Consider the following 26,664-nt stretch of genomic DNA (forward strand, 5'->3'; position numbering starts at 1 on the left):
AAGCAAGGCAGAGTACTGTGGTTTTAACCAGCCTTCAGGATGGGCTCAGCAAGCCTCTTCACAGCACAGGCCACATTTGAATGAAGATGAGACTCACAAACAAAGTTAAGTACAGCAATTGTAATTTAAACAAACTTAGAAACACAGTAGTGGTGACAAAGACAGAGAATGTAATTTAGAGTCCAGGTCTTGATCCAGAAGAGCAAGCTGAATTTCTCTCCTTTTCTTGTACTCTGAGAAAATACCTGAACAATTCAGACACCAAATATGAAATAATTTGGATATCAGGCAATTCTTTGACATATTAAATTTACTTTTCACTGGCTTTTACTGTAATTATCTGGAAAAAAAAAATACTTCATTCTAAATGAAACACTAAACTGAAATTATAATATTTCTAGCTCTAGTTTAGGGGGAGGGGGAGAATCAAAAATAAAAGTTACTTCAATCCAGTATTTTGCTTAACGAGACTTAGAATTTGGAAAAAGTATAAGCCAATAGGCCAATTTCTATACACCCCTTCTTAGAAACTAAAGGATTATGTAGGTTTATCATTGAAGCACCATATACAGTCCACTGCACTATAGAAATGATGAGCAGGCTGCTTTGGCTGCTTGTGAGCCTTGTAACCCACAAGTTACACAGGCAACCCCCAACAGAAACCAGCTAAGTGACCAAAAGTAACACAGGGAAAAAAATATGTTCAGTCTAGCATTTCTTCTGCTACTGCTGTAACTAAACATTTTTAGGGCAGGGGTACACCTCAGTCAGCTTGCATATTCAGTGCCTCATTCAGTGCCCCACACGTGTATTATTTATGGGCTAGTTGACAGCTCGATGGGTAGTTAGTGCTACCCACCATATGTGCACTCTAAGAAGCCAAGAAGCAGATACCACTAACTGCTAACTTCTACTTGCTACCCACTGGGGACATAATTTGTAATCAGTCTTGGTTTGTGATAGTAGAAGCACTACAGCTTTTAAAAACCTCTGACAGACAATCACAAAAGACCATAAGTTGCTGGGAGAGAAGCTCTGTCGTAGGTATGTACAGCTGCCAAAAGCACTACCATAAGAGCAGAGACGTGATGGAAGCACCCTGCTGTGGCACAGTCAAGGACATGGTCTGCCTGCATACAGGTGTCCCCTCTCACCCCAGGCTCCACAAAAGGCAGTGCAATTCAAAATGGGGTAAAAGAGCCCATAGGACATCTTCAGTAATTCCAAGAAAAGCCACCCACCAAGCTGGTGGGTTTTTTGATCCTGGCGAAATATAATGGGAAGGAAAAAAGGAGAAGCACGAAAGCTCAGGAACACACTGGTCTTTGGCATCAGCAGGATTTGGCTTCCACTCTGCTGCCACCTGGAATGAAGAGAAATTGCTTCCACTTCACCTCAGGGTTTTCCATAAACAAGATACAATTATATATGAAACAGGCTAGAAAAAACAAAGGCAGCACTAATGGGGCTCTAAAAGGGTTTTGTTAAAGCAGAGAGCACGAGCGTAGCTGTTAATGGCGAAGCCACTGGAAACAAAACGTCAGCAAATTCACACCTGTCATTTTCTCTCCCCATCCCATGTCTCCCCAGCACCGATGCCTTGGCAGCACAGAGTCAGCAAAACTCACACAGGCACCGTGCTTAATTCACCCAGGCAGCTGGGACCATACACTTCCCAAGTCCCTCTCTCTCTATCCCATTTTCTCCACTAAGCAATGATCCTGCTGGTGAATGGTACATGCTTCCGCAGGAGAAAAGCTCTTCTCTCCTTGCTCTCCCAGAGCGAAGGGGAGAGCCTGAACAGTGAGAGCTGTCAGTTCCTATCTTTCTTTGCCACTCAGCTTATTTCCTGATTCCTAAAATGAAGCTGCAGCTGCACTGGATGGATGTACTTAAATGCAAGCCTCCGGAGATGGGAAAGTGCTGACTGCTGAATTGCCCTCTTTCACCTTATTCTCATGCCATTCTCTACTCTCTCAACTTTTCTCCCTGTCCCCACCCCCTCCTGCTCAAAGGGAACCAGAAACCTGTTTCCTTTGAATTTTTTGTACAAGTCATCCTTAGTGAATGCTCCCCTATATGCTCCTCCAAAATCATATCTATTCCAGCTTCCTCAAGCTTAAGGGATTTGAAAGGCCAAGAATTAGGGCCTTGCATGTATGCGGTTAATTGTTCCCATCATTCTCACTGCACAGCAAAGAAACATATATGTGCTTCATATATTTTATTCATGTTCTAATTATTTCACGTTACCCAAAGAAAGCTTTTGTACTGCAGCCACAGTCCTACAAGGCACCAGCCTTGAGACCAGACCCAGGTTACCAGCTGTATCCAAAGGACTAGAGAATTCCAGTCTGATATCAATCCTTGAAAGTGATATGACTTAGATCTTTGTCTGTAGTTTTATGATCATGCAGCAAAGTGAAAATATTAGGCAACTATTTTTAAACAAAACCTAAACATTTTTCAAAGCTTGCTGGAAAATAATTATAAAAAGAGGCTTCTTTTTTTTTTTTTTCAGAACATAAGAGAAAAGGAAGAAAGAGAAATCTGGTCAAATCTACAACCTTTAAATGAAGCCATATGAAAGTTCTGTAGGTACTACAGTAAGAGGCAATCTACCAGCCTTCTCAAATAATCAGTCCCCTGTCTTTATTAAATACACACTCCAAACCACAATTTACAGTTTCCCATCCTAGAAATCAGTTCAAATTCCAAAAAGCAAATGCTCTTCTTGTTCCAGCACCAATTTATCCTAACCCAAAGAAAGAGAGAGTGCACCCCTCTACCAAGTGCAGCGGCCAACAAAATGGTTAAAGTAGTCAATGAACACACATGTGGCACAGCAACAGCCTGGACATTCCTTGTTCCCTCCCAAGCCTGAGCCAAAGGCTTCTCTGAACCAGCCCCCTCCCCAGTCAGTCATATGCTGGGCCATCACCAGAGTGGGTTGATCACAATGTCCTGTCACACCATGAAGTCGTGTCCAACTGGACTTCTGCCTTGGAGCTGGGGGGTGCCAATCTCTTTTCCTTAGAGCACTGAGAGGGACATTAATTCTGTGAGTCACACTGGAAAATTTATGGCATTCTAAGCTCAAAAAAGAGAGGCTAATTCATGCAAAAAAAAGAGGAAATAAGTGGGTGAGAGAAACAAAGATGACAGTAAAACTGAGCCCTGTGGTCATGAAGCAGTGCAGGGACAGAAGGGTGCTCCTGGCATTACACACTGTGAACCATTCAGCTACAGAAGGCACAACTCCCATGTCCTTCCTTGAGGATTTGGAGTGTGCAGACCCTGTCAGAAACATCCCAGAACCCCTCTCTTCTCCCACCCATAGTTAAAACCTCCCATCCTGCTTCTAGTTAAATCAGCCCGCTGCCCTGTACTTGCACAGGTACACACATGTGCACCCCATGGCTCCTACACAGCTTTGCTCTCTTTTGAGAGTTGAAGTACAGCACCAACCTGTAATGTAAAGCGCACAGTGGAAGGGCAACATTTTCTGGTTTTACTCTTTTCCTACGCATGTTTTCAGCTGTAAGATTATACTAGGACTTTAAATGTAGCTCAAGATAACTTTTTATTCTCAGTATAAGTTTGAAAATCTGAAAAAAAGTTAATTTACATGTTAAAAAAAATGCTATGATGAAGAAATGAAAAGCCATACTCATTCAAATTTTCTGCAGCTTTGGTTCACTTTATAATGAAATTGAAGATCCTGGCTTGGCAAAAATAACACACGTAGAAGCACTTAAATATAAAAGGTAAAAAAGCCTTGCAGGTACAGCAGCTGACACGTAATATATCCTAAATAGCATTCTAGAAGGGAGACTACTGTACCCAGCTCTTAGATACATGTATCCAACAGAGCAAAAGAAAATGGAAGAGGCTTGCTTTGAGAACCAAGTCCATATTAAAACTTGATTGCATTAACTGAATCCGAACTCTTAGAAAGACACTTCAAAGTTAGTGTAACTGCCGGCGACACTGGCAAAATGACATGATTGTGCCTTCAAGTCAAAATTCAGGAGGCTTTTTTCCTCCAGTTCTCGTGCAAGTCAATACTAACTCCACTGTAGCAACAGCAAATTAATATCTGGCAAAAGCATTATGTAGATGACTACACAGCTACTTTTAAGAAAATTACTGGGAAAATATATTTGATTCCTACCAGTATGAACTGAACTTCACAGTACTTCCAATCACCTTACAAACAGATTGATACAAAATACTGATGCATCCAACCCTCATAATTTTGACTAGAGTTCTCAAAAAACAGACACCCATATTCATATACTCTGTCCTCAACAGGTAAATACAGTTCACAGCCAGAGGTTAAAGCTAGGAATCTTAAAGAATATACATAAAAAACCTCAATATATTAATATTTAAGAAGGAAAAACTGCTCTCAATGCCTGTTGGAGAGTTCACATTTTAGTTCTGTTAAGAAAATGGGAGTTTCAAAGTTGAACTGATGGAAAATGAACACTGAATTCAATGTCTAGGAAAAAAAAAGAGGCGGTGTTATCTAAAAAAAAAGAAAAATAAAAATCAGAAATGGGATCTGGGTACAATCAGACCCAACTTTAGATAAAGCAAAAATTCATAGAAACCACAACTGCATGAAACTGGGATGGAAAAGAGTTTTGGGTGCACACAGAATCGTCATTCCAAGAGTCATGCCAGTATCAGCAGAGTTTAAAACACATTTAATGTCCAGGGAAGATCTAACACAGCTTCAGAAGTAAGAGAAGCTGTCATTCTACCCAGAACAGATTTCGTGTTTTATGTGACAGTGACAGAAACAAAAGGTAGATACTGTGAACAGAAGCACAGACCATTAGACCTAAGAGACCTCAGAGTCTGACCAAAGCAGGCCAACCTGGTACTTACGCCACACATTATCAGTAGGAAATTCTCTGAATCTCATTTCCGAGGCCTTTCTCTCAGAAAGTCATTAAGCTCTAATTAATGGCTCTGTGAGGTGGAGGGATCCGCTTTGGCATCCATTAGGATGGGGGCTCAAATGTCAGACCAGCAAAGGCATTAGGCAGAGTCTGGCATTTTGCCCAGTGCAGGATTAGCATTGACGCATTCAGCATCCTTTGAAATCCTTGGCTCTGTAAGAAAATCTGCAGGTTTTCTCTCTGTCCGTGTGATGGATAACTTCTCTAAGTAATCTGTTGGTCCATCACCAGGAAACACCTCTCCACCCCAACTGAGCAGGAAGAAAAGATCAGTGTGGTCCTGTTGCAGAGCCCCACTCCAAAACAAAGTTAAAAACAGCCAGAACCTGAACCCTGGAGATGCCACAGGACTGAAATTGCAAGATCTTTACAGGAAGCATTGCCTGCAGTTTGGGAGCTGGCAAAGGAAGCGATAGAGGAGGAGAAGGGGCAGTAAATGTCTTAAAGAGCTGGGACTGAAGTACTGCACAGTCAGTGGGCACCAGCAGTGAGAAGTTAGGAAGCACCTGACTGCAAGCAAGGTAGGGAAGCATGAAGGAACCACAACTCTCCTCATACTCCATCTGGAAGCAAGCAGGATGTTTTAAAGGCACTGGTTATGAATCAGCAATTTGATGTTCATTTTCACTGAAACCTGACAGCCTGCCAGAATCACTGTTAGGCAAGGTACTAAGCCAGACACCAGGATGCTGACAGCCTGCCCTTTTCCACACCAATCATGTTCCCTCACTTCCTAGCAGCCTTGGCCTCCAGCTTCTGTAGTCCATCCTTCTTCCTAATTTGTAGAATAACATTACTAAGTCACTCACTTCTAATAAGAGAGCCCATTCAGAGTTGCATATTGGACTAAACTAGATAAAAGTTTCACTTCTGCTCTCTCAAATAGCGAGCAAAGGTGATGTGGAATGTATTTTCCCCTACAACCAAGATACATCACTAAGAGTTGTTCAAAATAACTTTTGTAACCTCTGTCCAATCACGTCTTGCTCCTGGGTCTGTCCCATTCCCCTGCCTGTGAAAACATAGGTCTACTGAATTAAGTAGCACATCCAGGTTCTGGAGACAGAAGAAGGAAAGATGCTGAAACATCATACTACTGATTCAGCTGGATTGTTATTAACTAAACCCAACCAGAATTCTGTCCAGTTCTATCCCTGGACAGCAATAAAACCAAAACTAGCCCTTGTGAAACACAAAACGCATGACTTCGCATCTTTCTCCCTTCAGCGTCTCTCTCCTTCCAGTGATGTCAAAATACTTCCCAAAGACAATCACAAAGCAATGCTGAAAAACCACAGAAATATGTAGTTACATGCAAGGCTTCTACATGGAATTAAGGCATAGGAGGAGTGGCAATTCTTTTCTCCAGATAAAGAATGCAAGTAGTATTTCTAAAGCAAATTCTAGGCACAGTTGCATATAAACCCTTTTTTCAACGATGATCAGAGCAGGAGTAGAACTCTCATCTCCTGACCCCAAGTCTTAGCTTTTAAGTCCTAAAATACCCTCAGGCCTGAAGAAAAATAAAAAATGTAGTTTAAAGTTAATGACAATGGAAACCTTTGAGAGTTTGGGAGTTTTACTTGCTTCCATGTTCCCAGGTTTCTGATTTAATTTCATGATCATCAGGTGATTTTTGAAAGAAAACTCTCTTTGTTCCTTTGTTTCCTTACTTGTAAAATGTACCTCACCTGTGCTTCAAAGAACAAAGTACCTTTATTCAAATGTGAGGAATCACTAAGAGGGATGGCTATGGCAACAAGTACAACTATCAACCTCTTCTAAACTAGTTTCTTCCTTGGGGAAGCTGAGCACCCAACTTGTCTATCCATGATACAGTATTTGACAATTTGAAGGATATGCTGTCAGAAGGACAAAAAAATCTTTTTTCCACCATCAGAGGAAAACATCAGAGTAACTGCATGGACATTTTGAAATTCAGTACAGTCAGCCTGACAGCTTCTCTCAGTCTGTTGTTTCTGCATTGCACTTAACAACTGCAGAACCAGCTCAGAGCATTACCAGGTTAAACACCAGTCAAGTATACAGTGGTACTGACCTCACAAGAGACACAAAAAGAAAAGCACCATCAAAAGAAACCCCCAGATTTCCCCCTCTGTTCATACCCTCTGCCACCACATAGGCCTTTCTCTTGTAAGTGGAGATTTTCATAGCCTTATGAAGAGTTTTATCCTTGCGAACAGGACACTGCCAGCAGCCAGGAGGAGGCATCATCCAGATTCATTTATGTATACAATTTGTCTGCCTTCCCCCCATTATCACCACTGGAAATAAATGTAGGAAGTTGGAACAGGCCAGCAGCAAAATTAAGACACTGGCCCTCAGATATGGATAGGCAAACACCAGTCTGGCCAGGTCATTAAGCAAATAGATGCTGGCTGGGGAAAGGGCTGTGAGGAACAGGCAGAATGATTACTACTGCACTCAGAGCAAGCCAGGCAGCCAGAGCTGCCTTGCATTCAGATGGGCACCTGCCAACACAGGGAAGTAAGGTTTAACCTGGCATGTGAAGAACAGTTTTGCAAACTCTGTTTTTGGTAACTGCTGGTACAGCCGTGGGACAGAGGCAGCAAGAAGTGAGACCGCAAGTGAGCTGGGCATTGTTTAAAAAGGCCCAGATGGAGCTATGATCAGGGTGACAGTGGAGGGCAAATAAACCCACAGAGGCACCACTGGCACCTGATGCACAGTAACTCTCCTCCACACCAAAAAACACCAAAACAAGTCAAGATATGAGAATACTTGTGTGCAGGTTAAGCTTGCAAAAAGAGAGACTGCTTAAGAACTGCTGTAGGACTTGAAAAATAGAAGTACACTGGCTTGAGGTAAAACAAGACCCGTAACAAAACATCAAACAAAACTCAGGCCAAGGCTGTAGACATGTCTTGCAGAGTTTGGCTTTATGTTGTAGAAGTGATAACCTCAGGGCCAGAAGCAGACTGGAGATACACCTCAGCCTAGGCATTTTGAGGTTTGCTTTGGTCTTGAGAGTTTCTTCCTTTATCTTTTCCCCTTTTCATGCCTCTTCTTCATACCCATGCCTGAAAGCCGTAGCAGAAAGAGACCAACAAATTTAGCTGTGGAATAGTGTCCATGTTTGCTTTGTGAAGCAAAATATAAGAAGAAAAATTGTTACCTAGCTGTATATCTTGAAAAATAGTTGCTATTAGTTTGAGCAGTCATCATCTTGTGATATTATGTACATATTGACATGCAGAGGAGGAAAGCAGATGAGTAATCAACAGCAGTGACATGCAAAACCAGAAAGAACACAGTATGTTCAACTGTATTAGAAAGAATCAGCTTAAAAGGCAACAGCTAAACAAACAGAACAAGCACACAACGGGGGGCATGGAAACAGTAGCTTTGTTGCACAGCTTTACAAAGCAGACACAGAGTTTGCATGACATGTCAGAGACTGCACAGGCAGGGGCAAGGCTGGGAACTCGCCTATCTGCACCATTCCCAGCATTCTGACAGCATATCACCTCACCACTCAGCACTTTTTCCCTTTCCCACAGAAACTGGGTTTCAAGCCTGAAGTAGCAAATGCAAGAGAAACCAAATTGGGAAGCCATGCTCTCAAGTTCATTCTGTTACACACAGGCAGTGCTACAACATCTCACCTTCAGTAGGCATAAGAATAAGAAACCAACCAACCAAACCTATTTTAGCTGAGTTCCAGAGCTGTTAACAACATATGTCTTTGCCCAGTCTTGGAGAGAAGTCACATTTTCTTATTACAGCAATGCAAACAAGTGAATGCAGTCAGCATTACAACTGGAAGCTGTAGTGTAATATGTTCTGCATTGAGTGGACAGACAGTTCATGAGCTGATGTTTCCCGCAGGCTTGAGGCTGTGTAGGAAAAAGACTGACTTAGGCTGGACTGACTGACTGGCTCAGGTTTATGGGTGTAAATTGCACTGAATTAGCAAATCCAAGAGTGGATTCAGTTTCCTGCAATGAACACCTTCCACTTCAAGCCATCATGAATGTGCCTTTAAGTGAGCAATCCCATGGATTCTGCTACACGAGAAAATTGCAGTGGCCTTAGGCTAGCACAGGGCTCTGATTCACAAGCCTTCACTGATCTAGAGATCACTTGTGGGGATAAGGACAGCAGTTCCCAGGTTACTACCATACCCCCTACCCATGATTACCTTTCCCACAGGAGATTCCTCAAAATGTTTAGTGTATCCCTCTGTTTTCAATCCTGAGCAAATCAAGGGCAGTCCTATTGAGAAATACTTGGCAGTGATGGTGGATGAGAGGCTGAACAATTTACCTTGCAATGAGCTGGCAATTTACACTTGCTGCTCAGAAAGTCAAGCATATCCTGGACTGCACCAAAGGCAGTGGAGATACCAAAGGCAGTGCAGCCAGCAGGGCAAGGGAGGGGATTCTGCCTCTCTACTCCTCTCTCATGAGACCCCAGCTGCAGTGTTGCATCCGGCTCTGGGGTCCTCAGCACAGGAAGGACATGGATCCGTTGGAATGAGTCCAAAAGGAGGGTCACTAAGGTGTTTGGAGGGATGAAGCACCTCTCCTACAAGAAAAGCCTGAGAGAAACGGGATTGTTCATCCTGGAGAAGGCTTCAAGCCATCCATATTGCAGCCTTCCAGTACCTGAAAGGAGTCTACAAGAAAGATGATGAGAGACTTTATCAAGAGCATGTAGTGACAGGATGAGGGGGAATGGCTTTAAACTACAGGGTATGTTTAGATTAGATATTAGAATGGAATTTTTTACTGTGAGGGTGGTGAGGCACTGGAACAGGTTGCCCAGAGAAGCTGTGGATGCCCCAGACCTGTAGGTGTTCAAGGCCAAGCTGGATGGAGCTCTGAGCAATCTGGTCTAATGAAAGGTGTCCCTGCCCAGGGTAGAGGGGTTCGAACCAGATGATCTATATAAGGTCCCTTTCCATCCAGGCCATTCTATGCTTCTATGATTCTAATCACTGCAGTTCACAGGTCAGCCATTGAAATCACCAACTTCCCACAGGCAAGCAGTAGCAATGGTAACTGGGACACAGAGATGTGACAAACTTATTAGCAGGCAGTAGACTGCAGCATGGTGGGGCAGACTGTGAAGGCAATGTCCCTCTCACAACTTTGAGCCTTTAAGTTGGGGCAAATCCCTCACTGATTTATTCTTGTCTTTATGTTGGATACTATATATAGTATTTGTGAAATCAAAAAAGAGATGCTCGTCGCTGCCTGCAAAAACAATGCAAAGAGGCTGTCTGTAATTTCAAAAAGTCAGAGTCTGGATTGATTAGCAGTGCTAATGCTTATGTGAGATGCATGAGTGTGTCAGGATGAAGGAAGCTCTGCAAGTTTTTGAAAGTGGACCAGCAGAGTAAATAAATACACAGGCCTCTCACCTTTTTAATAAGTGTTCAGCTTCAATGTACATTGTACATGCCTCTTCCACATTCCACATGTAACAGATATTTAGAGCAGCACAGCTAAAGGACAGTAAAGATTGTCTTAGAGACCAGCCATTTGTTCAAGAAAATAAAGGACCCATGCACTGTCACACTTGCTACAGCTTAATTAAAGCTCACATAGAGAACTGGAGCAGGAAATATCACACAGAGGCAGACAAATCTGCAGCCAGCCAGAGAAAAGTATTGCTTGAACAAAAGTCATGCAGGGAGGTTACCATCAATTTCCCTTCTCACAATGCACAATAAAGAAAAGATTTGAAATTCAGTCATATCCTGCTTTAAAAGGTTTTCAAGAATCTATAATTTGCCTTTAAGGAAACAAGATGGGGGTGGGGAGAGGAAACTAGTGTGTGGTTGCATATGATAAGGCAAATATAGCTTTCCAGTGTTCCTGTGGGCCATGCTCTCTCTACCTCACGGTCTGCCTTGCATTCCCAACTACACTGTTCTTTCAGGCTGTGCTGTCTACCAGTGTGCAAATGCTGTGACTCCTTTTCTGGGAGACAGCAGAATTCATAAATTGTCTCCTTCAGCCAGCCTGTGCACCTGGGTGTGTAGTCCACTGATGCCTTTGTTCTGGTCTTCATGAGGATCATATTGCTACCCAATATCTGAACTTCCTCAGGAAACTAAAGTGGAGCTTCCCCAATGGATGCTGCAACGGTGGGCATGAGAAGGCAGCCATTCTGTACTGCAAGACAATCACTCAACTGGTCATTGTTGGGAACTTCAAAATCTTAAGCAACTGGATCAACATACCAGCAAACCTTCGGTGGTTGTACATTGGTAAGAAGGAACCAGAGCATCACAGAAGTCATGGGGCCAGGAAATCAGCCAGTTGACACACCAGAGACAGGCCAGGAGACCAGTGTGAGAGTGCATGACACACAGGTCACCAGGCAACTTGAGTTTCTTTTTGAAGCAACAAGCAAAGACAGGGTACCACTGTTTCCACCAGCTCCATGAAACTGCCTTTTAGAAACAAAAGCCATTTTCACAAATGTTTCAAGCTTCTCTAGCTATAAGCTAAACACGAAGATAAGCTCATCACACATTTTGTCTCTTGACCTTGAAGCTATTCATACATTGTCTCACTCTGACTCATGACACAGTCTACTGTGCCATATCCTGCTATAAATTTAATCTCTGTATTTACATTTGAATGGGAGACACTTAGCTGTCCACCAACACAGCAATATACGTCCCCTTGTTCTGGGATCAGCTTCAAGTAATTAAATGGATAAAGTTGCTGCAAAGTACAATGATTATCACAGAGTCATCATAGTTGCCTGACCTGCTGCAGATATGAGCAAGTGAATGCTATCACATTTCTTATACCTGCAAGTAGACATGGTTTCTTCATAGTTTCCACTGCCATGCTCCCTCTATACTGGCAAAGTTACCAAATCTTTTAGACAACTTTGAATCAATTTGAACCTGCCCCTTTTTATGCAAATATTGTATACAGCTTCTGGCTCATGATATTTAGAGAATGTTTGTTATAATTTCCTAATGGAGTTAGTTACATGTTTTAAAATATATCAGTTTAGCATACAATAAAATGGAGATAAACTCTCAGCATCTATTTATCTGTCTTTTGCTGTTCTATCAACTCCAAGTAAGATCAACATTTTCAGAAGTTCCTATCTATTTGGCATTAGAAATTGTCAAATCTTTTTCCTTAAAATTTTTGCAGCAAGAGCTTTGATAGATCTTAGGCGATATAAAACAAATTCACAGATTAACCAGGGCTGAAAGGCAACTCTGGAGTCAACTCCTCCAGTCTTCTCAAAGCAGAAATAACTCTGAAGCTGAATAAGATTGCACAGGGCCTTGCCCATATTATTTGAAGACCACAGAGACAAGACAGACTCCCATGAGGAGCAATGAGAATGCAAAGGTGAAGGTAAACTACAGAACAAAAAGACAGATACTTCAGTTTTTCACACATTCATTCCTACACATTTTGCATCCCTGTCTAGCAGAGATTCATTGAAGACCTACCACCTAATACATCCACTCACACGAGGTAGGATTGGTATGCAAAAATCACCATAAACAGATGTCCATCTCACCAATGCTTAAAAACTTCAGACTTCATAACCTCTCAAAGTAGCTCTTCTTATAGTGCTATCTTCCTAAATATACAAACAGCTTTCCCTTAAAATCTAATCCTAAACTCTCCTTGCAAATAAAATTCATCATATTTTTACCATGTTAGATACTGAGAATATCTAATCTTCACTGCAACGACCTGGCATTTATTAACAATCATATTCGTATATATTTATTAGTTATACTTATTACTATATTATTTTATGTTTTATAATATATTATAATGTGTTGTTTATTATATTAAATACATTGACATATTAAATATATTTTTCTATCTATCATATTATTTTTTTTCGCACAGTTCTTTTCATCTTTCTACACAGGCTATATTTTCTAGAACTCTGATCTCTCTCACATTTGTCTATCACTCTCAAAGCATGGTGCCAAACTGGATACTTCTGTATTTGTATATTTGATTTTTCCTTTTTCCAACCACTTGTCTTTACTGAATTTAATCTCATTGGATTTTACATAATTTCTTCAGTCTACAGAAATCATTATAAATTTTAATTCTGTCCTCCAAAAGGCTGACAATCCTTTTTGGCTTGGTATTATCTGCAAATCCCATAAGCACGCTTGTCCTCCCATTGTCAAAATAACAAATTAAAATATTGAATAGTTCTGGACCCAGGACAGATTTCTGATGACCACACTTGAATGTTCTCTCAGCTTGACAAGGAACTATTGATAGATTATTCAGTCTAGTTTTTCCACTGGTTGTGCCAATCTTGTGTGGGTTTTGCTTCCCGAATTTGTGTACAAGAGTGCCACACATCACTGTGCCAAGCCTTACTTAAAATCAAGACACATCACAGCTGCCACATCTACTTGTCCTTTAGGCTGACAAGCATGAACACTGCTGGTTCAAGCTTTGGTACTAATTAAGTTATACCAGAAATCAATTTGAATATCAAGTTGATCAGAAATGGTCAGTCACACAGGTACACATGGGTTCAGCTGCTCAGCATAGTGCACTGCAACATTTCCACCAGAATTTCAGCCTGTGCCCAGCAGGGAGAAATCCTGCTTCAGACATATTTGCCTCTTCCCTGTGCTGGACACTCACTAGTTGTTGGGGAAACCTCTGAGTTGCATCCCACATACTTCAATTTTATAGTAATGGGCAAAATCTGGACTTTGATACATGGGAATTTGGAGTTAGGTGCCCATGAAGCTCATTTCACTCTCAGAATTATGAAGAAATTTGTTATTTCTGCAGATTTCTTTTTCTCAAAGGAATTCTATTGTGTTTCTTGTGTCTTCTGACTTACCCTCACCAACCTGTTGTGAAAGTCTGTTGCTATTCCTACATATCCAAAGATATGGTTTAGTTCCTTGGTGCTATGACTATTCGTTTTCCCTTCCTTCTCCCTCTTGTTGCTCTTCCAACAATAAGCTCATCCCTCAAGCTCATGGCCAAGTATCTCTTTCCTGTTCTGGCTCTGTTCCTTGTGCTGTCCTGCACAGCACATTCCTACTCCAAACCCCACCAAAAGTCATGTCCCCAGCACACCAGCTCACTCTTTTCCCAGTGATCCACAGTAACACATCACAACAGGCACTCTCTGTAGCTTTGGGACTTTAAGGATAACCTTCAGCATGGAACACCTGTTGCACCTTAATATAGGGACTGAAAGATGCTGTGGTTCAAATTCTTAAGTTCTCATCTCCCTTTAAAGTTGTCACAGTGACTCCTACATTAACAGAAAGTGTAAACTTTCCCATCTTTTCATTCTTTAGGGATATAGAACAGCAAAAGCAAAAAGATGAGTTAAAATGGAAGTTTTCTAACTCAGTTTCCATTTGCTTAAGCGACCAAGGAAAGATAATGGAGTGAGTGAGTATTAGCAGTTACACAGCAGTTCACCTTGCTGGAAAGGTTCTGCATCCAGAGAAGCAGAAGAGCCTTTACTTGTCAGGCTCCTGCTAAGGAGCCCTCGGCCACTTCCATAGCAAAAGCTAAGGGAAAAGCAGAACAGCTCCCAGCCCAGGCGACCACAGACCCTGGCAGGCAACCTTGTGGCCCTTCCTCTGATACAGTAATTTGCCATAGGTGGAGCCAGCCTCGGCTCTATTGGGTGGCCCAGTTTCTGTGGGAGAGTGCCAAAATTCACAACTTCTGTTGTACATTGCCACTACTGTCTTGGATGTATAGCCCAACACAGAAAGAAGAAAGAATGAAAGAGAAGGCAAAGAAACACAGTATTTAGATTGAGTCAGGTATTTAACATGCACACAACAAAAACAACCCAACACAAAGCAGAATTAAACAGATGCAGGTGGATTTCCAGGCTGGTACAGATGCTGTAATGTCCCTGAATATCATCTGCCTTGCAGGTGTAATTTCAGCAAATACTCGTGGCACTCCACAAAGAGAAGCAGCTGAAACCAAAGATATTTAGGGGGCTAACAAACAAGAGTCTCCACAAATATACATACCCACTTGAAAGAAAAAAAAAGGAAAAATCCTTTCATTGTACACCTTGTACTTCACTGTGGAATAACCTTAAAATCATAACCTTAGGTATCACTTTTACATATACATTTGTACTTACCCCCTTCACAGTCGTATGAGGCACCAAGTACAACTAAATGAAATTTCAGTGATTTCTAAATACAAGCCATATGCTCAACCTTTCTGACCTCTACCAGATTCTCCCTGGGTTTTGCTTCAAAATAGTATGCAGATACTATTTGCATGTAAATTATGGCACAACACCCTAAAATAGGACAGCATTGAAAACTGGGTCTAGGACTCTCCAGAGATGGATGAAATTTAAGTGAACATTCAGATGCACTTTACAGATGGCTTAAAAAAATGTCAAGTGTCTTAAACATGTCAAGTAATATTTGCAGTTACACACCCTCAGTATCTGCTCTATTTGTGCTATTTCTTATTGCAACTCTGCAAACATGGCTGTAACCTGACATTTTTGTACTGGCATGTTTAAACTGGTAATTTGAATTGTAACAGAATACAAAGCCAGCTGAACTGGTTCTGGGTTCAAATTTCTCTGTAAATATTGCATGTGTCCAGTTATAGCTTAAATCATGATGCTAGGACAGTCACATGGCATCACCTGTTCAGTGTCACCTGCTCAGGTTCCCTGGGCAGAGCTGGTGGGTGAGCCACAGGCCTGGCCTTTGTATCTCATACTTGGTTCCCATGGAAACTGTTATAAAGCCACAAATTTTGCATCAAAATTTTTTTTTCCTCTAAAATTAATGGTGTCGTGCATCTCAAAACAGGAGAAAAATACAAGTGAGAGACTTCATTCAGGCCATTATGTATTTGAATTTTTTTTTTAACCTTAAGTGTGGAAAACAGTAGTGATGGCACAGTTTTGAAAGAAATCAAAGATGTAAAATAATAAATGGTTTAACTTGGCAAGATCTTAACTGACTATTGTTGCCTCAGGATATACTTTAGAAAAGTGATTTGCCAGCACTGTAAAGCGACTAATTCTTGGAAGACAAAGTTATGAAGATCCTGTATTTACACCCTTGTCTAAATATTTAGGTACTAAAGGACAGATAGAAACCAATTAAGACTGCAGCAGGTGTTCATTCGCTAATTAACATTAAACTTGAAAATCACATTCGTGACCAAATCTGAGTGTACTAAAATTATGCTTTTTATATACAGGTATTAATCAGGGGTGAGAAAGCCGTTCAAAAGAAAATTGTTAGTACATTAAAAGGCCTAGAAAAAACATCCAACACTGAAATAAAGAAGCACATTGATGCCACTGAATAGAACTACCTTATTTCTGGAAAAAAAAGTGTTCAGACTCCTACCCTGATCCATCCAAACCTGTTCAGGAACGACCTTGCTCTCCAAGCACTAGCCCACCCCATGCAAGAGCCTTCCCTGTCCTGAGTCTTCCCAAACTTCTTTCCTTAAACCGCTTTTCACTCATCTCTCTGTCTCACTCCTGTGCTTTCCAAACCACCCTCCTAGAAAGCCTCCACACCTTTAGCTGTCCTACCCAGAGATTCCTCCTTCTTTTTGAACTTTTCAATGCATTCAAGTAGATGATTCTCAAAACTGGCTCATATCTGAGTGCTTCTCTGCCTCGTCTCTCACTAGCCTCTTGACTATTTTTCAGTCTGCATAGACAAGACCTTCCCTTTGCTCCCAAACCTTTCCTTCTGCCAAGCTCCTACCTGCCACTGGCAGTCAGTGCTGTTTTCAGCAGCTGGCTGTTGCAGTAGCCAGTCAAGCTCTTCTCATCCCTATCTCTCCTGAAGGTTCCTAACTGGACAATGTTTCACTTTCCCATATGGCTTACACTTCTTGAAAAAACATCACACACACACACCCCCCTGACTACCTCAAAAGCCAGGAAAACCTAAATTAATGGACAGATACAGGAAATACTAAAAAGAAGCATTAAAAAGCTTTGCTGTGTATGTAAGTAGCAAAACATTTATTAACTAAGTGGAAGGAGGGAAAAGAAAGAATCCTCCAGTCCAGTTTGAAATGGAATGAGGACAGACATTTGCAGCCTTTAAACTTTCTGCTGGTTGCAAACCCAGTGTGACATTCTCACTCTCCATAAACCCCTATGAAAATGTTTCCATTCAGCCTAATGAAGCTTGCCATGCTTCCTCTTCACCCTTGGTCTTCAGCTGCTGCCTGGTATGGGAGCTAATGAGACAACCAGCCACGTTTCCTGTGCACGTTACATAGGAAAGCTTAAGCACCTAAAGCCATTGCATACAGGTGCTCTGCCAGAGCTTCTTCCATTTGCCTTCCCAAGCCCTCCTCTCTAAACTCCCTCAGGACAGAGTATAATAAAGGGTGCATTACACCAAAGCACACAGCTAAAACACAGCCCACTTAAGGGATTGTGGCAAGTCAGCTACACATCGCATGAGGTAAGGGGTCATCGCTTCTGCAAGCCTTACCTCTTCCTGGTAGGCTCTGACCAGGCAGGAAGGCAGGGGAAGCTTCGTAAAACAGCTAGGAAGAACCCAGGGAAGAGCAGTATAATCTTTGCTTGTTAATACTCTAAATCTCCTTTTGCAGCTCAAGAGAGGCTCCTTGGGAAATTACTTCATGGACATGACTGCATTTGTTTGAAAACTCTCCCAGTGAGAGATAATTATTTCCACAGCCTAATAAAGGCAATGTAAATTAATCAGATATATCACTACTTAATCCTTAATAGATGCTAGTGCAGGGGAAAGAGAAAAAAAAACCAAACTAAACAAAACCTCTTAACTCATGGTACTCGTGATACAAGATTACAGATGTGCTCCGTACTGCAGCTAATTAAATATGGCACTGATCAGTGCTAATGAATATAATTTCTTCCTTCTTCCAAATGAAAAATAAGTAAAAACAAGAAACCAGGGGAGGGGGAAAAAGAGAGGGCTGGCAGAGGAGAAGATGCATTTGCAGCTACTATTTACTCCTGTGGTGTATTCCTCCACCAGGATAAAATTATTTATTATTCTTACTTACAGTACTTTTTGGCAATGTCTTTAAATGTTTCTAAATTTTAAGGAAATGGTCATGTTGCAAGTTCAACTTGAGGATATTTCAATTGAGCCAACAACTGTTTCAAGCACCAAATCTCGTCTATCCACACTGAAGAGTAGGACCTACATGGATCTGAAGTGACAGACACATGGTCCTATGTGACGCTCCTTTACAAAGTACTAACACAACTTTCATTCATTACACTGGCAATTCTAACTGGAATTCTGATAGGAAACCTTTTGAGCATGACCAGGATAATGCTAAGATTTTTGATCAGGCCCTTCCTGTGCTGTGCAGATAGTCTTGAATGATCCATATAAATGGGGTGGATTCAATAACAGAAGACAGAGGTGAACACCAAGAACACACTCCATAGTATCTGTATACTGTTTGTTCAGATGGAGAACACCATGCCAAAAGTGGATAGCTAATCCTGAATCATAGGCAGACTAAAAGCTTCCCTCACAATTAAAAGGAGATTCTTTTCATTAAGCCAGACCTTGCACTGATCAACATGAGATGATAATTTACACATCCCCTTTTGCTCAATAATTATTGAGCAAATTAGGAGACAAGAAAAGCTGCTACCAGGATAGACAATTACATCCTAGCTAATGATCTATGCTTAGGATTCATTTTTTCCAATTTTTCTCCACCAAGATGCCATGTCTACTGCTGACCATCTGAATGCCTAATGAGGAACAGCAGCATTCCCTCTTCTGGAATAAAAAGTTGGAGCTATAGCCCTGAAGAGAAGTGTCATTCACAGCCATGTGTGAGTGACAATCAAGCCTGGAGAAAAAGCAAAAGAGAGTAAGAGGGTAAAGTTAAAATTCTCTAGGTTTCTTCACTTGGGTTACTTGGACACTAATAAGAATCATTCCAAATTGATGTTCTCTTTCTACCTTTCCTTAATTCCATAGTACTGACCTATCCTCATGACCCTTTCCAAGGCGTGGGTGTATCATCATAATCCCTTCTTTCCTCCATACTTTTTATGGGGAGGTCTCAGTTCAAACATGACAAAGATAACTGATGTGTCAGAGCCTCATGAAGATATGTGCCAGGAAATCCTGTTTTCCTCAGAGAAAGCAGGGCTTTGGTCAGCATCTGCATATGCCTTCAGATCAGGCTGTATAGGAAAACATAAGGTTTATGTTTCTTATGTTTATGATCTTCATTTTCACTCTCCTCTACCACTATAAATTTGGAACCAGGTTTTTTTTGTTGTTGTTGTTGTTTTCTTTCCCCTCCTTTTAGCACAAATGGGTCAGTGAACTTCACAGCTTGAAACCTTGACAGAACCATCTGTTCTTCATTAAAAGCCATTAATGACAATGATAATGGGGCTAATTAGGCTGCATGCAAACATACACACGCTTCAAGGGCTCCAGGGCTACAAGCAATCAAAGATCCAAATTGAACCAGCTGCTGAACACTATTGATGAACACTAGGAACCCCCACCCCATCTTGTCCCAAAGAAGAGCAACAAGCAGTCAGCATTCCACTGGACATGTGGAGCAGGTTATTCTGATACACACATGGCTCAAGGTCTTTTGCCTTTGTTCCCATTGTCCTTCCACCATTTCCTCTTCACTGTGTGTTAAGAATGATTGGGAAACATCACCACAGCCTGGGAACACGTGTTCTCCATCACCATGGGCCAGTTTTAGTTCCCTGGTGGGCAGAGATGAGTGCGCATGCAGGGCTTGAAGAAGCCTGTCACCTGCAAACCATTCCCAACAAGTCCACTTGCTACTTCCTCCAAACCTGACTTCTGGAAGTCACTTTGTTATTACCTGCCTTGGTTTCTTAGTCTCTCAAAGTAGAGACAGAACCACTGCACAGGCACCTGCCACACCTGCATCAGAAAGGTTAGAGCTTGATGTGAACAGCATCTAGAACTTGGAGCTATACTAATAAGAGTCTCCTTTTAATGTAACAGCTCGATTACGATAACCAAATGATCCCCAAAAAACCTGATCCACAGAAACACCATCCATTGCAGCAAGGCCTGCTGGATCAAGTGGCATTCTTGCATGTGGAAAACTGAAAATCTAGAAAAGCAATGGCCAGGACTTGTTAACTCCAGTGAATCTTTAGCGTAAAGGACAGGGACTTCTTGGGAAAAAAATGGAGATTCTGTGAACATATCTGATAATGTCCCAGCTATGAAGACAAGAAGAACCTAGTCCCCTGTTTTAAAATATAAGAAAGGTTCTCTGACTTCTTGTATTACCATATTTATTTTACAATCTGGGGATTAACATCTCACCTACACCATCTTTCTGACAGAGGCCATTTCTTCAGCTTTTACTGCTTAGTCTGTAGTTTCACAGTCTTGCAACAGAAAGTCTCAAATAGGCTAATCCATTCCTACCACACTTGCATGATCATAATATCATATCAGCCAGGCTCACAACCCGCTCTTTTCAATTTCAGAGAATTCATGATTGGATAAGAAGTGGTTTCTTACCATTACAGTATCTGATAAGCAATGTTAGAAAGTTGTAAAAGACCACCAAGCTGGTTTGCAGAAATACCTAGTAATGAGATGTCTCTCCTGTGTACAAAACCCACTGACTGTAGAAAACCTGCAGTAGTACAGCCATAAAAAAAAAAAGAAGCTATGAAATTCCAAAAGCAATACACAGCTACATTACTGCTGCCTCATGGAAAGTAAAGTTTTGGTTTTACATTAGTCTTTTTTTTTTTTAAACACAAAATGTATCATAAACCACCTGAAAACTCAGCATGCACTGACTAGTGGTCTTAGAGGACAATATCGTATGAACTTTTCTCACAGCTGAGTACAACATATGTTTGCTAGAATCATTCCAAGTTAAATATGAAGCTGAAATAAAACTGATAAGTCAGTTTGAAAATCTTCATGTTCTGACCTCCGGGTAACACAAAATAGAATTTTTTTTTTTTAAACCAATTCTTTTAGAAAGCAGGAGCCAGGCACTGTCACTTTATCTATGTTTTAACAGCCTGGGTTTCCCAAAATGTATCAGTGTCATTTATTCCAGTGGTAATTTTGTATGCCCTCTGCTTCTTGGAAAGATACATCCATAAGCCTCCTGAATCTGTTTTCACCACACGCCATTGGCCCTGCTCTCCCTCAGCCCTGCCCCAACCCACAGCAATATTTCTTTTTAGTTGGACTTTAATAAAAATGTGTCCCTCCCTAGAAGCAACTCATTACCCAAGCAGGTTGAAGGAGGTTATCAGGAATTAGGTATTACTGCACAGTGACCTGTGAAAGTTATTACTCCAAGAGCAACCATGAGGAGCGGGTGCATGAGGAGGTGCATCAGCAGAGCCCTGTCACTATGCAGCCTATACCAGCTTTTGTACACTTCTGTTCCTCAATTCCCTTTCTTTCCTAGAGGGTCAGGATGAAGTTACCCATTGGCTTTTGGGGGATGTCTCCAAGCACACAGCAGCAGGGTACAAAAGGGCTAAATCCCCACAGGCAGCAAAAGGCAAGGTGTATGGCCAGAAAGACTGGCAGCACTCGCTGACAACATCAAGGATACAGGAGCAGTAGGGAACACCTGTGTGCCAGGTGAGCGGGGCTAAGCAAAGAGAGCTCTGCGACCAGACCACAAGCCACCATGATGCCTTGTGGTGAAAGGAACCAACCTCAGTTCTGTCCCTGTGGGCCTGGGGTCCCAGTTGTGAAAGGGCTGGGCTGGCTTAGGAGGAGGCTGGTGGGCTGGTATGTCAAAGGATGGTGATTCTGGGCCTGGGGAGCTGTCATAGGACAGGCTACACACAGATTGTACTGACGAGCTTTTCCTCTGGGTCCTGAGCTCTGTCTGGTATTGAGAGCACAAACAGAAAGAGCTGGAGAATAGAACTTACTGCCGTCATAGGACAACTGAGCTACCAGACAGGGGAGTGCTGAGGAACAAGCTCTCAGTCTCATCACTCTAATTTATTTGTGAATTTAGGGCTTTCAAACAACAAATCTAGTCAAAACACATCAGAAGATTCAAACTGACTAATGAAGATATTACAAAAGTTGCCTTCATTTTTTTTCAATTGACCCATTATACACAAAAAAGATTCCACACAGTTGAACTCAGGGCTTGGTTTCTCCCATTCCTTTTCTTTTTTGTTTGTCTTGACTACAAGAACTTCAGAACAAAAGTTTTCTTTTCCCAGCCTTCTCTGTAGTACTACATGCATTCAACACACTTAATCCGGAGAACTCCTGACTCTGACAGAAGTCCCCAGCCACCTCTGTAATCGAAGTATCTTTGTCAAGCAGCAGAAATTAAATGGAAGCAAAATCATACCCATTAATCTTGCAGAGGTTTGAACACACTGAAAGTACAGACCAGAAGGACCAGAAGGTGTTAAAATTCCTGTGGCACAACAGACTCAGTGATAGCCTCCTAAAATTTGTGTGTGGATTTAATATTTAACAGGAAAATTATGGATAGGAATCACTGCATAAGCATAGGATTCCTTTCAAGTGTGTAGGAAAGGGACTACCCTGCAACATTGGCCAGGGTTGCCATAAACTCAGGTGGCATTTGGAAACAGTTCACCCAGGGGAGCCTCCACTGAGTACAGCTGTCAGATGTTGAGCTCATTTTCACCTGTACTCTGAGACATTTCAACAATCTGGCAACTGCATTAGCATAGCACTGAGCTTGAATTAATTACCATCATTCTGGCTTTTAATTCAGGTTTTGGTTGGCAATACAGGAAACCTGAATTTTGGGTTCCTCATAGCAGGTTAGCAGTGGCACAACAGCATAATGCAAAATACTGAAGTGGTGTGGTATCATACTGCTGGTTCACATTTTATAGTGCTGAGACGCAGCAGGGTAAGAGATATAAACCACTCGAAGGGGAACCACAGATTCAGGCTCAGAACTGGCTAAGAGGGACATAATTCATTCAGCTTAGAGCACAGATAGTGTGTACTCATTTCAGGCCTAACAGAACACTGTACAGATATTCCCCAAAGTAGCAAAATGCCCATCCTGCTTGCATTGGAAAACTTTCCTCCTCCTGGAGGGACAGTGTAACCATCTACACAGAGTCTAATGAAACTAAGAAGGGAAGGCTCCTGGTAGGAGGAAGGATTCCAAAGCCTAATCTGCTGTAATGGATTAATGCTGTCCTGAAAATCTCGCTGGGCTGAGCTTTCAGACCCTTTCCCCTCAAATATCTAGGGCAGTGTTGAAAAATGCATGTGCCACCATCACTGAGACATGGACAACTTCTTTCCATTCCTCTTCCATTTGCTGGGTAAACAGGCCAATAGCAAAGTCAGCAGCCATGGCAATTTCTGAATCAATATTTATCAAGCCCTTCTCCAACTGCTATTTCATGCCTCATTGGTCAGAGAGCATCCTCTCCAAGTGAGCCAGAAAATCCTGACCTTGCAAATGACAGAGGAGCTGCTGCAGGATTACAAAGTAGAGCAGCTCCTCTAGCTAAAAAAAAAAAAAAAAAAAAAAGGACACTTCACATGAGTGTCCTCTTGGCATTATACATTCTTCTTCTGCCCTTTCCTTTCTCCCATCCCCTCTTTCAGCAGCAGCCCTTGAAGCTGAAGGTTCATTTAAGAGCCCTAAACAAACAACTCATTCATTAGCAAAATCAAGCTACATGTAAATGACATTAAAAGCCACAGATACCCTCAAGGGAATCTGGTTTGGATTGGGTTTTTTTGTCTGTACTTTTAATGACATAAAAGATGGATTTCTTCCAGTCCCTCCTCTAGGCATAGTAAGTGAGTTTGTAATTATTCCATCAAACAAAAGCAACTGCACCAATTAGGTGAAATAGACTGACAGAAATGTGTTTGGGGCACAAGGACACAATCCCTCCATCCTAGCACTCCACAGAGGAGGCTACAGAGAGCAGAGAAACCTGGGAGAGGCCAAGTGTTGTAAGATCACCTCTGGAAAAACAGATGGCTAAAAACTCAACCAAAAGCTCAGGGACATTTGAAAGGAAAGAAAGCATTGCCCTTCCTAGCCAGAGAAAATAACTTGTTAAGAAAACAAATATGTCCATGATCCTTTGAAGAGATGAAGTGGTGTTACTTACCAGCACAGCCTCTGAAGTGTATGGACTGCCTCCAGGAATCACTCAGGAAAATCAGCATGAACTGTGCACTTCAGTCCAGAGAGGACTTGCAGTGCCATGCAATCTGGTACCACAACATGTCCCTTTGCTGCAGCTTGACATGCCCGAGGTTTTCTGGGAAAATACATTTGTACCTGAACACCCCATCAAAATATAAACTGTAGGGGAGGTATTGTTCCAGCCAGAAAAGAATGAAAACAAACAAAAACCAAGTGCAAATGGGAGAGATCCAGGAGGAGTCACTGCTCTTCAAAGTTTTTTTATTCTCGAGTAGAAGCAAAGAATGCCTCCAAGCACATTCCACACAAGGAAATCGCATCTTTAAGTTTACTCCTAGTCTCAAGCTGATCAGTGAATTTCTGGAACTTTGGCTACTGTAGCATAAGATGCCTTAGGCCTTCTCAGTACAAACCCTTCATTCAAAACAAAACAACTAAAAGTAGGGATGGTTTCTGTGCACATTTTCCTACCATTAATCCCCACTACTCTTCTGGGAACACTTCTCCCCAGACAGTTTCTGTCTTTACTATTTCTCCTCTTCTTTTAGTTACAAGCTATTATAAAACTGCTCTTTTTATTTTATTATCATTATCTGTGTAGGGTCTAGCAATGACCTACTTTGTTCTTTTCAGCATTCCCAAATTGATCCTCACAGTTCTTCAGTATCTCTGACTCTTTTCTGAACTCTACCCAAAAGACCACATCACTGCATTTGAAATATTGCACTGGACTCCGAATTTGAAACTCTCTCTACTCATTCAGAGAGCAGCTTTTTTCAGGGGAGATTTGTCATGGAATGTCACTTGGGTGACAGCTCCAAATTTCATAAAATAACCCATCTTATTGGCACCTCAATCCCTTGGAAGAGACCACTGTGCACACCCAAACCCAACAACTTCAACTGGCACTTTGTTCCTAAGGAAGTCAAGCTGACCGTTCAACCTCTTTTTGTACAGGCTTATTTTTCTTAGTTAAGCCATGTTTCATATGATCTCTCTTGTTTGAATCCTGTTGTATTGACTTCTGTCCAGATTTCAACATTTTAGTTGCCTTTGTATTTATGTGGTATTCAACACCACTTTCCACATTAGCAGCATCAGTGAACTAATGGGCTATTTGCTGTTTCCCCAGTCATTATTCAAGGCCTTGCACACAGCAAGCCCTTCAGCAATACTCGTGCCTGCCCAGGACACTGCTCCTCAGCCTCATTGCTGCTATTTACCATTCCCTACATATGCATCCCTGACTTGGCAATTTCAGGCTGCCATGCCTTTCCTTGTTTTATGGAGGGGCACACCAGAAGAGCAGGATGCTCCTTGGCCAGTCTGGACTCACAGAGCCCCTGCCAGTAGGGATGCGTAACTGGCCAGCTGGCTCCAACCAGACTGAGCAGACACAGCAGAAATAGCAGAGCTGTTCTCTCAGCAGAGACACAAATAGATGCCCACTTCTCTTCTATTCACTTACCAGTTCCCACGGAACACATAGGTACTCCATACATTTGCTTTCTGTTCTGTTACATGGTTTCAGATTGACTGGATTGCAGGATTCCCCAAAACTCCCTCCTGAAGGAACAAGTCTATCAACATACTCGAGTTGGAATGCACTTGTGTGCACTTGCAGCAACAGTGACTTGGGAGTCAGTCATGGTGGCAGATTCACCTCATCAGGATCCTAAAGGCTGAGCAAGAGCAGTCCCTGCAGTCAGGCTCCATTAAAGGCCACGGATTTAAGTTTGAAAATACATTGGATTGAAAATATATATGAAAAAGCAAATTTTTGTTGAGGTGAGTATCAAATGATTTTTTTCAGGTATCTCAGCCTAAGAGTCACCAGAATGTCCAAAAGCTGTGAAGTCTGAACTTCCACAAAAGCAATGATGGGGCACTTGCACAGGGATTACTATCCCTCTGTCAATTGCTTCAGTGAGAGCTTAGGGAGCCACCTTGGCAGTTTTTGCTGTAGTTTCTCATCTGTCAAGCAGGAGAAAGAAGCAAACCATTTCAAACAGGCATCAAGTTACTCATTGCATTAGTGTTTATGGACTGCCTCGAGATACATTGGGCACAGTGGGAAACAAAAACTTGGCGAGGGTGGGCAAGTCAGTGATCAAATTTTGAAGCATCAACTTTAAAGGTGTTCCTCAGGGTTCAATTCCAGAAACACTTCTGTTCAATACATTTATCAAGAACATGGATGCAGGAGTTGAAGGCACTGTTAGCAGGTTTGCTGATGGTACCAAACTGGGAGGTGCTGTTGACTCCTGAAGGACAAGAGGCCTTGCAGGGGAATATACATAGATACCCTGCTGTATTCAGCACTGGTACAGACTCACCTTGAATTCTGTGCACAGTTCCAGGCTTCGTAATTTAAGAAGGAGGTGAAGGTCCTCAAATGTGTCCAGGACAGGGCAACAAAGTTGGTAAAGGGGCTGGAATGTCCTGAGGAGCAGCTGAGGACTTTGGGCTTATCTAGTTTGGAGAAGAACAGGCTGAAGGGT

The sequence above is a fragment of the Coloeus monedula genome (assembly GCF_965178545.1).
Source record: "Coloeus monedula genome assembly, chromosome: 6".
Classification (NCBI taxonomy): Eukaryota; Metazoa; Chordata; class Aves; order Passeriformes; family Corvidae; genus Coloeus; species Coloeus monedula.